The sequence below is a fragment of the Oncorhynchus kisutch genome, linkage group LG8 (genome assembly GCF_002021735.2).
Source record: "Oncorhynchus kisutch isolate 150728-3 linkage group LG8, Okis_V2, whole genome shotgun sequence".
Taxonomy (NCBI): domain Eukaryota; kingdom Metazoa; phylum Chordata; class Actinopteri; order Salmoniformes; family Salmonidae; genus Oncorhynchus; species Oncorhynchus kisutch.
The window spans coordinates 25,466,703-25,477,880 of NC_034181.2; the positions used below are offsets into that span (position 1 = coordinate 25,466,703).

The following is an 11,178-nucleotide window of genomic DNA, read 5'->3' on the forward strand; positions in this document are numbered from 1 at the left end:
TTTCAAAACTCAACGTGTCATGTCATAGCTGACAGCCCATTCTTTCTTCAAACATCTTTTCACGTTAATTCGGAACAAATATTTAAGAGTTTTTGGAAAACATGCTCACATAAACGGAGGGAGATTTGACAAATTCTGATACCAAACTTTGCAGTTCTTCCAGTGTTTGTGTTTTTGTAAAAATGTCAGTGTAAATAGTTAAATGTAGTCCTTGTGCATAGAGTTGTATGGTTTGTTAAACTTTTAAATAAAAGGTTTTTGTTTTGGCATACATTTTCAGTCTCAGCGCAAGTCCGTTACTGTGCAACTGCCCAAATACACAACTGCTGATGGTTCGGCCTGCCCAGTCAAAAGGGGTCAAACACAGCCCTAGGCAAAGACTCAGACTATAAGTTCTAGGACAACAGGCGCCTTCAGAACCACCTGTTTCCTGGTGGAAATCAAGGCCAGCAGTATTGGTATTTACCCAAGTAGAAAAGTAAACTGATTAACTGATTATTCCGGCGCTCAAAGTCTGATTATGCTGGTGCTCAAAGAAAGGAATGGTTGTCATGGGAGACGAATCTTCAGCTCCAGTCTGGATGTGTAAACAACCAACAATGCAACAGAAAACAATCTTCTATGGGAAGTTTTTGTCCACGCTATCCTGGATTCCTTGGGATGTCGCAACTCACACATTACGCCATTGAAGTTGAAATTAAAAATTGTTAAGATAAATGGTATTAACTGTTGGTCAACTTACACTATATGACCAAAAGTATGTGGACACCTGCTCATTGTACATCTCATGTTCTTCCACACCGATCTTGACAAACCATTTCTGTATGGACCTCGTTTTGTGCACGGGGGTATTGTCATGCTGAAAAAGTAAAGGACCTTCCCCAAACTGTTGCCACAAAGTTGGAAGCACAGAATCGTCTAGAATATCATTCAGTGGTGGTCAGTGCCGTTTAAGATGAGGGAGGACAATTTTTCATGAGCATGGCCTTATTTCTATGACAGTATATTGGATGACGGTCATTCATATTCAATTCACCCAGTTCAATGTAACAGCAATAGGTTTAGGCTACTACAAATGGATACTCAAATGTTCCCTATACCCATCATGAGTTTGCTACAACTTAGCCTATGAATTAAAGTCTACAACATAGGTGCACAGGTCGAGAGACAAATTTGAGGTGACACAGTGACACATGGACAGACAGTAACACATTCAGTACCACCTTGCACACGCTTGCCTGCATCTAGCTGATATAGGGTGTAATCATTAGTCCAACAGTGGCAAACAAATGTTTCTATTGGACAAATTCAGGTATGTTTATCCCCATTTTGTTCCGTTTTTCAACAGAATCGGCAGAATGAATACACCCCTGATCACACAAACACAGTTCACTTTCATAGCAGCCGCGTTGTATTCCTTCTTGCATCTATGCGCGCTCCTCCTCTCACCTTTTCCCTTCGATTGTGGACTTCAATGCACAACAATTCAGCTGTATGTGACCAGGTGAAAAAAACTTTCCAAGCCAAACCGTATCATAACTGCTACACACAGCCTACATCATTGTCACCATATTACCTAAAGTAATGCCATAGTCAAAATAGCTAATAAAACCTGCTACCTGCTACAATCATGCAGTAACTTTACAGTGTACAGTCAGTAAGCAGTTTAGCACTTACACCGGCAGCCCTGGTGGCAATAAATGAGTCAAAACCAAAAGCTTACCTTGACTTGGAAGAGTTCCAGTGTTGTGTTGGATAGTCATAGCCAGTAAGCTAACATAGCATCTCTTTGTGTGAGCAGGGTGTTTGAGTAGGCTAAACTAGCTAGCTGCATTTGCTAGCTAAGTAAGTGAAACTGAAAATAAATGACACTATCTTGCAAAGGGTCATTCTGGAAGAAATTAATTTGTTCAAAACTGTTAAACTATTGTCTCTCTCTCTGAGTCAACTACTCACCACATTTTATGCACTGCACTGCTAGCTAGCTGTAGCTTATGCTTTCAGTACTAGCTTCATTCTCTGATCCTTTGATTGAGTGAACGTCAGTTCATGCTGCAAGAGCGCTGATTGGTTAGAGGACGTCCTCCGGAAGTTGCAATAAATTCTGTACAAGTCTATGGAAGGGGGTGAGAACCATGAACCTCCTATGTTTTGTATTGAAGTCAATGTACCCAGAGGAGGACGGAAGCTAGCCATCCTCTGGCTACACCATGGTTATACCCTACAGAGTGATGTTGAGGCTATTGTAGACCTTCATTGCAAAATAATGTGTTTTAATCAATTATATTTAGTATATTCTTATAAATAGGAAAAAAAAATGGTGTTTCACTGAGGAAGATAGTCCTCCCCTTCCTTCTCTGAAGACCCTCCACTTATGTCATTGTATGCTGTAGCGTTAAGAATTTCCCTTCACTGGAACTAAGGGGCTAGCCCAAAGAATGAAAAACAGCTCTAGACCATTATTCCTCCTCCGCCAAACTTTACAGTTGGCACTATGCAGTCGGGCAGGTAGCGTTCTCCTGGCATCCGCCAAACCCAGATTTGTTCATCGGAATGCCAGATGGTGAAGCGTGATTCATCACTCCAGAAAATGCATTTCCAATGCTCCAGAGTCCAGCGGCGGCGAAACTTACACCACTCCAGCCGACGCTTGGCATTGCACATGGTGATCTTATGCTTGGAAACCCATTTCCTGAAGCTCCCGATGAACAGTTATTGTGCTGACGTTGCTTCCAGAGGAAGTTTGGAACTCGGTAGTGAGTGTTGCATTCGAGGACAGACGATTTTTATGCGTTACACGCTTCAGCACTCACCTTCTGTGAGCATGTGTGGCCTACCACTTTGTGGCTGAGCCGTTGTTGCTCCAAAACATTTCCACTTCACAATAACAGCACTTACAGTTAACCGGGGCAGCTCTAGCAGGGCAGACATTTTACGAACTGACTTGTTAGATAGGATTCCACCTATGGTGGTGCCACATTGAATGTTACTGAGGTCTTCAGTAAGGCCATTCTACTGCCAATGTTTGTCTATGGAGATTGCATGGCTGTGTGCTACATTTTACACAGCTGTCAGCAACGGGTGTGGCTGAAATAGCCAAATCCATTCATTTGAAGGGGTGTCCACATATTTTTAATAGTTAATGTTCAAATGCACAGAATGCAGAAAAGAAGATTAAATGAAAAAAAGAAAAAGGGAAACAGCTCAGAGGGAGGATGACTGATATGAAAAAGGGTCACACAAAACACAAAAACAGTCAGGAGCAAAGTGCAAGATTTCATTATAAAAACTCAACACTGCTAGCTCTGTACCAGGACATCTAAAGCCAATGTTCCACCTCTTCAACTGCCAGGACAAGGCACCCCAGTCAGTCAGTCAGCCAGCCAGCAAGCCAGTCAGATAGTAAGTGTCAGAGACAGCAGTGGTTTAAAGTGCTGAAAAAAAGTTATGTGTTATGTAATCATGTTTCAAATGAGACTCACATCACTGCTATTATGGCCCTATCTATCCATCAGTCCTCCAGTATGGAGTAGTACAGTGTGACTGTCTAACGATGCTCTCTGACCCAGGAGTACGCTCAAACCCTTAAGGATTGCAGAAACATTTTATTGATTTTAACTGTCCACTTATTCTTCCTGCATACAGGCAGAATTCAGACCAGTCACTCGCCAAAGTAAGAATAGTCTTTGGATCTTTAATTATTTTTTTAAATGTTACCTTTATTTAACCAGGCAAGTCAGTTAAGAACACATTCTTATTTTCAATTACGGCCTGGGAACAGTGGGTTAACTGCCTGTTCAGGGGCAGAACGACAGATTTTTACCTTGTCAGCTCGGGGGTTTGAACTCGCAACCTTCCGGTTACTAGTCTAACGCTCTAACCACTAGGCTACCCTGCCGCCCCCATCTCTCATGCCTATTACAACTAAATGTTCCCTCTAAGCTGCACACACCGCACATTTGAAATATCAGCGCGCAGAGAGAAGCACGAGATAGAAAACTAGAAAGTTGAATGAAGTTCAAACTGTGCCAGAGACTTCGTTGGGCAGAACGCAGAGTAGGATACTATTGCATTGACAGGCACGACTCATACTCTACACAAACCGTTGCGCCATAACCAATCAGAGCTGCAGTAGGCCTATATGCAAATAGACCATTGCCATACAGTGCATTCGGAAAGATTTCAGACCCATTACTTTTTCCACATTTTGTTACGTTACAGCCTTATTCTAAAATGAAATAGCTTTTTTTCTTCTCATCAATCTACACACAATACCCCATAATGGCAAAGTGAAAAAACTGAAATATCACATTTACATAAGTATTCAGACCCTTTACTCAGTACTTTGTTGAAGCTCCTTTGGCAGTGATTACAGCCTAGGGTCTTCTTGGATATGACGCTACAAGCTTGGCACACCTGTATTTGGGGAGTTTCTCCCATTCTTCTCTGCAGATCCTCTGAAGCTCTGCCAGGTTGGATGGGGAGTGTCGCTGCATAGCTATTTTCAGGTCTCTCCAGAAATGTTTGATCGGGTTCAAGTCCAGGCCACTCAAGGACATTTAGAGACTTGTCCTGAAGCACTCCTGTGTTGTCTTGACTGTGTGCTTAGGGTCGTTGTCCTGTTGGAAGGTAAACCTTCGCCCCAGTCTGAGCGCTCTGGAGCAGGCTTTCATCAAGAATCTCTCTGTACATTGAGCCGTTCATCTTTCCTTTGATCCTGACTATTCTCCCAGTCCCTGCCCCTTAAAAACATCCCCACAGCATGATGCTGCCACCACCATGCTTCACCGTAGGGATAGTGCCAGGTTTCTTCTAGACATGATGCTTAGCATTCAAGCCAAAGAGTTCAATCTTAGTTTCATCACACCAGAGAATATTGTTTCTCATGGTCTGAGAGTCCTTTAGGTGCCTTTTGGCAAACTCAAAGTGGGCTGTCATATTCCTTTTACTGAGGAGTGGCTTCTATCTGGCCACTCTACCATAAAGGCCTGATAGGTGGAGTGCTGCAGAGATGGGAGAACCTACCAGAAAGGCAACCATCTCAACAGAGGAACTTTGCAGCTCTGTCAGAGTGACTATCGGGTTCTTGGTCACCTCCCTGACCAAGGCCCTTCTCCCCTGATTGTTCAGTTTGGCCGGGCAGCCAGCTCTGGGAAGTGTCTTGGTGGTTCAAAACTTCTTCCATGTAAGAATGGAGGCCACTGTGTTCTTGGGGACCTTCAATGCTGCATAAATTTTTTGGGTAACCTTTCCCAGATCTGTGCCTCGACACAATCCTGTCTCAGAGCTCTATGGGCAATTCCTCCGACCTCATGGCTTGGTCTTTTCTCTGACATGCACGGTCAACTATGTGACCTTATATAGACAGATGTGTGCCTTTCCAAATCATGGCCAATCAATTGAATTTAGCACAGATGGACTCCAATCAAGTTGTAGAAACATCTCAAGGGTGATGAATGGAAATAGGACGCACCTGAGCTCAATTTCAAGTATCATAGCAAAGGGTCTAACTACTTATGTAAATAAGGTATGTTTTATATTCTTTATACATTTGCAAAAATGTCTAAAAACCTGATTCCACATTTTCATTATGAGGTATTGTGTGTAGATTGACAAAGCAAAACATTTATTTAACCCATTTTAGAATAAGGCTGTAATGTAACAAAATGTGGAAAAAGGAAGGGGTCTGAATACTTTCCGAATGCACTGAATGGTAGCAATTGAGCTGGGGCCAAGGTCAGACAGAACAAGTCATACGAGTCTGTGGGAACACGTACATGCCACTCCAGTCCCTTTCCAGCTGGAAAATATGACATAATGTCTCAGGGAGGCCTGACTCTGCTATGACAAGCCTTCTGTCAGAATGAGGACAGGGACAAAACCAGACGGCACACGGGTGTTGCTATGGCGATAATTTGTCGAAGGGGACAAGATTTGCATGAGCTGCTTTCCCATTCAAACTCACAGTGGCACACTAACCTTGAGCTGGCCAACTCCACCTCACAGTCAAATCAGCAGGAAACAGGAAGCTCATCAGGACTCATGGACCCAATTTTCTCCATGACGCCGCATTAGTTTTGCAGTGTAAGGTTTCCATAATGAATCCATTTTTCTCCATGACACCTTGTGACTGTTCCAAAGCAGTGTAAGGTGTCTATGATGAGAGGGGCAGAGGGATTGTGTTTGCAAAACTGGTGACAAGATATTTTGGGTGGGCTATGCAAAACGCTGAGCTAATGGACAGAGCTTGTTCAACAAACCTGCTTAAACCAGATGAGTTCTAAGACATCCAATTTGTGGAAAACATCTCCCAACACTGTTTATTTGAACCTAGCCTCATGTAATGAATGTGGAACGGTAAATCAGGCCTGTGTGATGAGTAATCTTGCCTGAGACCTGAAGACTGGTTTTCGCTCCTTGAGCTAATGACTAGGCTTTAGCTCAGCGGGCTAGCAGTCTAGTGGTATGCAGTTGACCCGGGTTTAACCCCCACCAGTCACACACGGTTGCTGGAGACATGGATTCCAGGTAGTTGACTAGAAGAAACCCGTAGAGGAAACAACACCCTGTTGAGCTGTTTATGTTCCCAACACTATGCCCACAACAAAGAGACCAACATGTCTATGTGGTCGTGTCTGCTTCCTTGAGGGCTGAATCGAAGCCCTTGTCTTGCACAGTCTTCCAGTTAAGCTTCCTACAGCATGATCACATCCTCTGTGTGTACAGATCTGTGTATGTATCTACAGTGCCTTGCGAAAGTATTCGGCCCCCTTGAACTTTGCGACCTTTTGCCACATTTCAGGCTTCAAACATAAAGATATAAAACTGTATTTTTTTGTGAAGAATCAACAACAAGTGGGACACAATCATGAAGTGGAACGACATTTATTGGATATTTCAAACTTTTTTAACAAATCAAAAACTGAAAAATTGGGCGTGCAAAATTATTCAGCCCCTTTACTTTCAGTGCAGCAAACTCTCTCCAGAAGTTCAGTGAGGATCTCTGAATGATCCAATGTTGACCTAAATGACTAATGATGATAAATACAATCCACCTGTGTGTAATCAAGTCTCCGTATAAATGCACCTGCACTGTGATAGTCTCAGAGGTCCGTTAAAAGCGCAGAGAGCATCATGAAGAACAAGGAACACACCAGGCAGGTCCGAGATACTGTTGTGAAGAAGTTTAAAGCCGGATTTGGATACAAAAATATTTCCCAAGCTTTAAACATCCCAAGGAGCACTGTGCAAGCGATAATATTGAAATGGAAGGAGTATCAGACCACTGAAAATCTACCAAGACCTGGCCGTCCCTCTAAACTTTCAGCTCATACAAGGAGAAGACTGATCAGAGATGCAGCCAAGAGGCCCATGATCACTCTGGATGAACTGCAGAGATCTACAGCTGAGGTGGGAGACTCTGTCCATAGGACAACAATCAGTCATATATTGCACAAATCTGGCCTTTATGGAAGAGTGGCAAGAAGAAAGCCATTTCTTAAAGATATCCATAAAAAGTGTTGTTTAAAGTTTGCCACAAGCCACCTGGGAGACACACCAAACATGTGGAAGAAGGTGCTCTGGTCAGATGCAACCAAAATTGAACTTTTTGGCAACAATGCAAAACGTTATGTTTGGCGTAAAAGCAACACAGCTCATCACCCTGAACACACCATCCCCACTGTCAAACATGGTGGTGGCAGCATCATGGTTTGGGCCTGCTTTTCTTCAGCAGGGACAGGGAAGATGGTTAAAATTGATGGGAAGATGGATGGAGCCAAATACAGGACCATTCTGGAAGAAAACCTGATGGAGTCTGCAAAAGACCTGAGACTGGGATGGAGATTTGTCTTCCAACAAGACAATGATCCAAAACATAAAGCAAAATCTACAATGGAATGGTTCAAAAATAAACATATCCAGGTGTTAGAATGGCCAAGTCAAAGTCCAGACCTGAATCCAATCGAGAATCTGTGGAAAGAACTGAAAACTGCTCTCCATCCAACCTCACTGAGCTCGAGCTGTTTTGCAAGGAGGAATGGGAAAAAATGTCAGTCTCTCGATGTGCAAAACTGATAGAGACATACCCCAAGCGACTTACAGCTGTAATCGCAGCAAAAGGTGGCGCTACAAAGTATTAACTTAAGGGGGCTGAATAATTTTGTACGCCCAACTTTTCAGTTTTTGATTTGTTAAAAAAGTTTGAAATATCCAATAAATGTCGTTCCACTTCATGATTGTGTCCCACTTGTTGTTGATTCTTCACAAAAAATACAGTTTTATATCTTTATGTTTGAAGCCTGAAATGTGGCAAAAGGTCGCAAAGTTCAAGGGGGCCGAATACTTTCGCAAGGCACTGTATGTATGCCACTCAGAGGGTAAATGGGAAGACAAAATATTTCAGTGCCTTTAAACGAGATATGGTAGTAGGTGCCAGGCGCACCGGTTTGAGTGTGTCAACAACTGCAAAGCTGCTGGGTTTTTCATGATCAACAGTTTCCCCTATGTATCAAGAATGGTGCACCACCCAAAGGACTTCCAGCTAACGGCAGGCCACTGGTCGAAAACGGGTCATTGATGAAAGAGGACAAAGGAGGCTGACACAAATTGTGCATAGCAACAGACAGGCTACATAGTCAACTGTCTGTCCAGTACAACATTGGTGCCCAAAGACACATAAAAGAATGCATAACTCGTTGTACCTTGACACAAATGGGGTATGGCAGCCGACGACCTAACAGAGTTCCACTTCTTTCAGAAAAAACAAGAAACTGCGGTTGCAATGGGCTAAGCAACAAACATAAGAAGAAATTAGACTGGCGCCCATAGCAGCAGCCAACCTCACAGTTTGTCAAACACACACCTCAACACTACACTTACATTTATACTGAGATGCTGGCTCAATGAGCACACAACAGTAAAGTAACTAGCTACTGTATATAATCTAGAATAGCTGTTAATAACAGCTTTGATAGAGTTAGTAATAGGAAAGTTTTTCAGTAGCCTTTTGCATTTTGGATGTTACATAGAAAACATTGTGTGCAATGTTTTTTCATTTTTCGGTACGGACCCTTTGAAATGAAATTGAATCTGGTAGAAAAAGAACGGGCATTGCTCAAATTCTGTGATGATTATTTTCAGAGAAATAAAAAAGGAGTTGTGTGTAACAAAAAGTTCCCTGTTGTTCAAGTTCAATAGCCTACTGTAAATAAAACGAATCACATCATAGAGGTGATCTACTAAGTATTTCACAGAGCAGTGTGTGTGTGTGAACTCTTCACAAGAATAGTAAACAAACAAACATTTGACCAACTGGGGACCTTTTGTTGGTCCCCACGAGGAAAAAGGCTATTTCTAGGGGGTTTAGAGTTAAGGTTACAATTAGTGTTAGGTTTCGGGGTTAAAAGTTAGATTTAAGGTTAAGGTTAAGGTTTTAGGGTTAAGGTTAGGGTAAGGTCTAGGGGTTAGGAAAAATACGATTTTGAATGGGAATCAATTGTTTGTCGCCACAAGAATAGTTAAACAAGACTAAGTGTGTGTGTGTGTGTGTGTGTGTGTGTCTGAGGACGCCAGGTGTTGAAATGCCCCAGGCTTCTCAGAGTCCTTGTCCTTGGAACAATGAGAAAGGTCTCCAACCCAGCCAATGTTGATCAAATAATTGGTCTCAGTAAATTGGTAGGCATATTTTCCAGAAATCAACAACAGGAATGGGCTATTCAGCACAAACCCTATGTGATCATCAATAAGAGGCAGGCAATTCCATGTTAAGAGTGTTGCTGAGACTAATATTTTTTTACTTTAAAATGTCAAACAAAAAACAATTATTAAAGTTAAACAAACCATGCAACGCTATGTACATTGCACAATGACTACTTTGAACCATTTCCATGGAAACGTTTACAGAAACACATTTACTTGCAGAATTAGTGTAGAAGGAAAGTTGGGTAAAATGATGGTTTGTGCTGTCATTCTGTTAGCATCACTTTAACCGTGGAATTGCACCAGTCTAACCAATTTATCACCAATGGTAAATTGTCAACTGCACTGTGTTCAAGAACTGACCACTTCCATGTCGCAAACTCACAATATTTCAAGTTAACCCCAAGCTAGGTGCCACTTCCCCGCAATATTACGTAATTTCACTTTCCCGAATAAACTGTGTTTCTCAAAATAGGGCGAGGATGTTGATAAGAAAACAACACCAGAAAACCTAATTACCAATAGCCTGCACAAGCAAACACTTCGGTGCACCCCGATTACCTTGAATACAGCTGCAGTCTGGCAAGGTTTACTGCCAGCTCTTGACGTGAGGTAGCAGCGTATTCTGTTATTAATATTAATACAAATTAGTCTGACAGATTCTTCGACTGAGAAAAACATCTTCGCCAAGCAATTGCTGAAACGTCATCCCCATGTCATCTGACCAATATTGTCAATTTCAAATCGATAGCTCAATGGACAGGTAAATATCAGAATTCTCGTTATCATGAATAACACCTCAATCTTACCAGCTGTTCGCCCTCGTTTGTGAAGCGAAGTACACCGATTGATTGACGTTGATTTTATCTTTCTGTGGGATTACAGGGAGTATTCCAGTCCCGGGTAGCAATATTTACGAGAGAGCGAGCGAGCAATTGTGAGTGCGGCTCCCTGTGTAACCTAGTTTATGCTGTAGCCTACTGACAGAGAGGGGTAGGCTTGGTTACACATGTCTCATTCTCTGCCTCTCAGCATAACCAGACATTGTGCACCAACAACCTACTCTGCTGTAATGCAGAACTAGAATCAGCTAGCCATCTACAGGGCAGTTATGGTAATGTTAGGCTGCAAAATATTTGATTTTCACCACTGATCTGCCACTTGCAGTACGGTGCATTTATTATGGCAAATAACGCCTTTTAGTGGCTGAGAACGTCTGTTACATTTGTCTGCTAACAAAGTTGTACAATTCAATGGCTGTCATTTCCATAACCCAACTAAAACCCACAGAGAATATGCATAGGCACAGTTGACGAGGAAAAACTCCCTAGGTCAGAAGAAAACTTTAGAAGAACCAGACTCTGAGGGGGAGACAGTTGCTTGTTGTTGACATCTGCCTGCTGTTTATCAAAAACAAAGGGATGTGTATTTTTTAATGACAGATGAGCCTATACACAGTCTTTCTATTTTTCCCCTTCG

At 42.4% G+C, this 11,178-nt stretch overlaps 1 protein-coding gene across 3 annotated transcripts in view; it reads right to left on the minus strand.

Moving 5' to 3' along the window:
* Window positions 1-10,802, minus strand: part of LOC109896018 (phosphatidylinositol 4-phosphate 5-kinase type-1 beta-like) — a 90,713-nt gene extending 79,911 nt beyond the window's left edge. The window contains exon 1 of one of the 3 annotated variants that reach the window (XM_031829924.1): window positions 10,509-10,802. The gene's annotated coding sequence lies outside the window, so the exon portion shown is untranslated. The remainder of the gene's footprint in view (window positions 1-10,508) is intronic. The other 2 variants (XM_020490204.2, XM_031829922.1) reach the window with 2 other exon arrangements.
* Between the last annotated feature and the right edge of the window lie 376 nt (window positions 10,803-11,178).